This window comes from Orcinus orca, chromosome 11, assembly GCF_937001465.1.
Source record: "Orcinus orca chromosome 11, mOrcOrc1.1, whole genome shotgun sequence".
NCBI classification, from domain to species: domain Eukaryota; kingdom Metazoa; phylum Chordata; class Mammalia; order Artiodactyla; family Delphinidae; genus Orcinus; species Orcinus orca.
In genome coordinates this window covers 101124927-101131203 of record NC_064569.1, presented here as the reverse complement: position 1 = coordinate 101131203, position 6277 = coordinate 101124927, and positions in this window count along the sequence as shown.

Genomic DNA, 6277 nt, shown 5'->3' with positions numbered 1-6277 from the left:
CACCCATAAATTTGAGCGCTCGTTTAAGAAGAAAAACAGTGGTGGAAATTTATGACTAATCGTATGAATGTTTAGAAGCAGCCTTGAGCTTCCCGGGCCATGTGAGGTCTTGAGGCCTGGGAGGGGCTCAGAGAAGCAAAGGCCCCGTGGGACCTGCCCCAGCACCTGCGACCCCATCTCCAGGCTCTAGAGCCCCAAGGTGGGTGGAGGGAAGACCCACCCACCCCTCGGTATGTGCTTCAGGACACACCGGGCTTGGACGTAGCAGCCGACAAAGGCCAGAGTCCCCCTGACTCGCAAGGGGAAGTGTGTGCTCGTCAAGGTGCAGAGATGATGACGTCTGTGTCTGTAAAGGCCTGTGGGCCCGTGTGCTGCAGGAGGCAGTGCGGGGTGTGCGTGTGGGGTAGAACGGGTCTCCCAGCGCCCCGGTTAACACGAGGGTCTCCCCAGATCACTGTCTTGAGTGCAGACCTGCGTGCGGGGTAGAACGGGTCTCCCAGCTCCCCGGTTAACACGAGGGTCTCACCAGATGCTGTCTTGAGTGCAGACCTGCCGCCTTCCTGCGCTGCTGCAAGTCGCCCACCTGGGGGGCCTGGGCACGCACCCTCGGAGCCTCTGCCTCTTCTCTGGGGGTCCTCCCCACCTCAGAAGGCCGTCTGTGCCTGCCCAGCAGCTCCTTGCCCATCCAGGGGCCCCGCGCCACCCCGGCTGGGGGTCATCGTGCCACCTGTGCTCGGAGCGGGAGGCCAGCGCTAGGCGCTCAGCCAGTGCCCGGAGTCTGTGTCCAGCAGCAGAAGGCTGTTTTCCATCACTGGTGGTGGTATGTTGCTTATCTATGTAAACATTATTTTAATTTAACTTCCAACTTCTTGAATTCTTCATGTCTCACATGGTTCTGAATTAGGACGGGCAACGCATCCTGATTTATCCTGGATGCTCCTTGTTTGAAAACTGAAGCTCCCGGATCTGGGGAGCCCTCAGTTCCAGCAAAGCAGACTGGCCACCACCCCATTCTGGATGTGGGTGTGAAAAGTGAAAGCTCCGATCTGACCACACCCTGGTTTACGCAGATGGGGGACGAGTGTCTTGTCTGTGTCCTGACACCTGCGGGCTGTTGTTGTCAGGAAGCACCTGACTTGGCCTGGCCTCAGTTTCCCCACCTCTTTAATGGGAGTAAAACCTGCCACGGAAGTAGCAGCTACAACACAGGCGGTGGGCTCGGCTCTGCTGAGGACTTCACCCAGGGGAGGGTGGCGACCGAGACACGCTTGATGGAAATCGTACTCCAGGCCAGCAGGATGTTGTCGGTTGGTCACTTGGGGCAGCTCTAGCCACCGAGCCAGTTTCCCTTCATTGTCCCTGAGATCTGAGTCAGGAGGCTGCTGGGTTCTACGGTTGACCCCTTGTCGCTGGCATCCCCAGGGGCGGCAGGTGGATCCTTGGGTCCAGGAGCGCTAATGGCGCTACTGCTGATACCGGCAGCGTGTTTGCCTTGAGAGCAGGGTCTGGGCCATTTTCCATTAAATAATATAACTGTTTTGCACTGGTAGGTGAGGACGAACAGCTTCGCCCAGCAAGCAGCCTCAGGAAAAAGTAATCTAGTGTCGTTCCTCACGGGCTGAAGCCATGCACCCAGAATGTTCCTCACTCTGACTTAAATGCATCTCCTGCCCACTCAGAGCAAATGCAATGTTCCTTTTTATGACTATTGTTTATTTACATGGAAAAAGTTTAAATCAGGCCTGAACTACCAACAGCCACAGCTCCCCGCAACCTGGCACCAGACACAGAGACCCCCCGAGGCCCCCAAATGGGCAAGGGCTCTATCATGTGACCCGCCCCCAGTTAATTTCCCCCAGAGGCCCTGGCTGGCTGTGTCTACACTGCCAGACACAGGAAGCACAGGCTGGGGACTCAGGCCCCCTGCACTCACAGACCCCAGCCTGGCCCAGACCTCTCCCTGCGGTCTCTCCCCGAGGATCTTCCAGGGGAGGGGGGTGGAGACAAGTGGAGGGGACCCAGGGATGCAGTGGGTGCCCAGCCCGCCCCTGGGCCTTGTCTTCTTCCCATGGGACCGGGCAGCCGCCTGCCCTTTCACATCTGAGAAGCAGAGAGAACCACACCGCCGTTCAGTTGGTGCCAAAGTGACTTTTCTTCTTGCTGCCACCGTCGTAATGACTAGGTTATTTATTATCCGGTGTTGATAGAATGACAATCACAGGTATCAATGGAATAATAATATGGGAACATGGTGTTATTAGGGAGGCCCCATGGGTGAGGGGCCAGGGGTCTGGACGCCCCCGGTTTGCTCACTGCTGTGCCTCCAGCTCGGAACCTGCCTGGAGGGGCAGCCAGGAGCACCTGGAGGGACGCGTCTGGGCAGACATGCAGACCCTCGGGCTGGGAGGCAGCGGCAGGTCAGCGTGGAACCCCGACTTTCCGCAGGCACCCGCAGACACAGGACGGGCCGGTTCCAGGAGCCACGTGCAGCCCTGGCTGAGCCAGCTTGGACCTGAGCCCGTGGCTGCAGGTCACATTCCCTCAGGCTCTCCCACCTTCTTACCGGTCATCCAGTGAGGGCTGACTGCCCGGTGGTCGGGGAAGGGAGGGAACAGGCAGTCCCTCTGGAGGGGCAGGGGTCTGGGGACCAGGCAAGGAGGAGCCTCGTGGCCAATATGAGAAGGCACGGGCTGGGTCTGGGGCCTTGGGTGCCCGGCTGCACCCACAGGGTCTGCTCTTGGCCTGGACCCAGGAGCTCACCTACGAGGCTGGCCCCTGATGCACCCCCAGGCTGGTGCAGAGGGAGGGAGGCCTGCTCCCAAGGTGCAGGTGGACCCTGCATCACCCAGCCCTGGTCTGAGGCCTCTCCCTTGAGGTCTGGGTCAGGGGGAGCTACATGGAAGCTGGCGGCAGGGAGGTCGTGCGGAGGGGCCACGTGTGAAGGAGGGGGGGCGCTGTGTGCGCTGGTCAGGCACTCCCTGGCCCAGACCCTGTGGTGGGGACGGCTTCGACTCAACTGTCCCATCAAGGCACCAAAGGCTCCAGGACACAGCTGTGGGGAGAACTGCCAGGAACCACGGCAGAACATGCGGCATGCCCGCTGGGAGGACGAGGGGCCCCGGGAAGGTGGCCAGGGGCAGGCCCCACTAGCCCAGCAGCGCTCTGCTGGGGACCAGTCTGCTCCCTCCCGGGGGGCAGGTGGCAACATCTGCAGACAGTCTGGGTCGTCACGACTGGAGCGGGGTGCCACTGGCGGCCATTGGACAGAGGTCAGGGAAGCTGCTGGCCTGCAGTGCTGAGGACGGAGCCACCGCAGAGAGCGACCTGCCCGGCCCGGCATCTCGAGGCGGAGGCGGAGAAACGTTGCGTGGATCGTGGAGGCTGGGGTGTGGAGCAGCAGGTGTGCGTTTTGGAAACCGGGCTTCGTGGGTCCTGTGGCACATGGCACAGTTCCAGGCCACACCTGGAGCCGGCCAAACCGGGCTGCGTCGTCCCAAGATTTATCAACAGGTTTGAGACAAAGCCTGTTATTTTAGCCTTCAAGTCAACCTGGCTGAGTTACTGGAAACCGTTCCAGTAATGCAAGTTCAAGTGCATTTTTGAGAGGCCGGGAGAGGTTCTTGGCTGGTGGCCATGCCTGAGGCTCACGTTCTCCTCCTCTCTGCCAGCCAGTGTCTCTTTTCAAGGGGCCAGAAGGGCTAGGACAGGGGCTTCCCCCGGGGGTCACCGTGAGCAGGCTGGGAGCGGCAGCAGGTGGGAATCTTTACTGATGCCCTGACCAGAGCGGCTGGCGAGGAACCGGCTGGCTCCCTGTGCTGCGGCAGGCAGCCCGTTTGTGTCGGCGCGGCGTGTGGACCAGTGGATGGGGAGGCCGGGGGAGGGTGGAGGGGGGGTGGCGATGAGCAGAAAAGGGGCAGGGTGGACGTGGGCACGGCAGAGGGGCTTAACGGGATGCGCGTCCCGGGAGCCGCCCTATAGGGAAACTGAGCGAATACTCGGAGGAGACAGCGACCGGGACGGCGTGGCAGACGGGCCACGGTGACAGTTTCATCACAGGCTCATCTGTCTTCCACTGGAGACCCCGATGACGCATGAGCATCAGGACCCTTTAAGATGCTGCGCCAGAGAGACGACACCGCCGCTTGCGAGCGTCAGTCAGTCAAACAGCGGGGACGAGGCTCCCTGTGACTTGTCTGTTGTACGCTTAGAAGCCACGTTAGGGAGAGTGCGTGCCACACGCCCGTGATTCCCCAGTTACGCAGGTAAAGCCCCGGTGGCCGGCACGGAGATCTGGGGCAGGCTGGGTGGGGTCTGTGAGCTGCTTGACGGCACATGTGTTCTTCAGAAGAACTTAAACTTGGTGAGAGCAAGCGACCTTACGTGAATGCAAAGGGTAAAAGACAGGGAAGGGGCTACTTTACTACGTGATAAAAACGGGAAGCCCAGACGGTGCCGATCTCCCCTTGAAAGGTGAACACTTCATCCTTGTTGGTGAGTCTCCTCTCTTGCTGGGACCAAGGGGTCCGAGCGCTGGGATTCAGAGAAGAGGGAGCACGGATTCCACTCTCTTCTGGAGGCCTCTCCCTGCCCCAACCCGATGGAGAACTGTGAATCTGTGGGGCGAGTGCAGTCGTGTCCTTGCAGCAGAGACCGTGGTGGACAATTTGGGCCCACGTGTACAACCAGGTGCAGGGGAACCCGAGGCCCCCCGAAGACGGGAAAGTAGGTTCTCAGGAGTGAGTTATTGACCCGAAGAGCTCTCCGGAGACGGGAAAGTTGCAAGAGTTGCCCGAACGGTGTGTGTCGAGCCGTAAACACTCATACTTCTCTGACAGGAGTTTCACGTCTAGGAATTTATCTTCAGGACATGATCTGAGATGCACTCAGAGATTTCCACACAAATATATTAATTCCTTCGATATTTAGCAGGAAAGATGGTCAGTGGCCTAAATGTTTCCTGGTTTACGTCCATCTCACGATCCTGTTTGATCTTCCTCGTCCACTGGTTTGTCATCTTTCCCACCCCTGGATGTGCGCCCGGGACAGTGGGGTCTGGTCTGTCCACACTCTTCTCCCCAAGAACAGCACAGGAAAATGGTGACTTTTCTTAGAAGAGTGAATGGCCGGTAACAACAATCAGCTATACTCTGTAGATCCTCAAACAGCTATTAAAGTGATGTTTTTAAAAGAGTTCGAACAATGAGGGCAAATGTTTGGGAGACAATATTAAAGAAAACCATGGGCCCCAGAGCTGCACAGACCCCCTGGGATCACAGACGTGAGGTGCACATCGGCGCGGCCCCAGGCCAGACCAGGCTGTGGGTACACATGCAGCCCCACTGATGTGATCGCTTGTCACCGGCCGTCATTCACCCCAGATTGCTGGCCGGGGACCTCACCCTCTAGGAAACTTGGTCATTTTTCTCTGAGATCCTGCAGCGTACGTCAGGGTCCCCAGGACCATCCCCAGGCTCCGTGATTTGCTAGAAGGACCCACAGGACTCAGCCCGTAGTCCCCACAGCTGAGATTTGTCAGGGCGACACGACACAGCAAAGTTGGCAAGTCCACAGGTGAAGCCCGAGGCCCAGGGCGGGCTCCCAGGGTCCTGCTCGGAGAGTCACCAGGAGGTGTTCAATGCCCCAGCAATGAGTTGTGACCTCACGTGTGAGATGCTGTCTACCAGAGGAGCCCATCGGACGCTTGTGCCCAGGAGGTGTCAGAGGGCTGGTCATGCCTGACGGGCACCCAAACTCCAGACTCCAGGAGACCCTGCACTCAGCACAAACTACATGGTCTGACAGTCCAGGTGCAGAGCGCCCCTCCTCATGGGAGGGCTAGGACCCTCAGAATCCACGTGCCCAAGTGCTGGGGCCCAGTGTGCAGCCAGGCCAGCCTGCTAACCTCCCAAACCTCGTGTCTCTTGGGACCTGTTAGTCCCCTCGCCCGTCTGCTGGGATCTTGGCTGCAGGGGCCCCACCTCTGGTGTGGCTCCGCGGCAGCCTCCCTCCCGAGGACAGGGGGCGCGTTCCAGAGGCCCCTGTACTTTACCTTGCCTCATACCTGGCAGGCACGTGGTCCCCAAGGTCTGTGGGAGCCCCAAGGGGACCCACTGCCCCTGGACCCCCACCCCACTTCTTGGTCTGCACCCCATTCCTCAGTCCCCTCCGTGTCCCTGGTCTCCCACCCGCTCCTGGACCGGAGATAGCCTGGCACTGGACCATTCCTGTCTCTCTCCCCAGCTATCGGGTGACGGGGTTGGACTAAACGCTTTCAGTT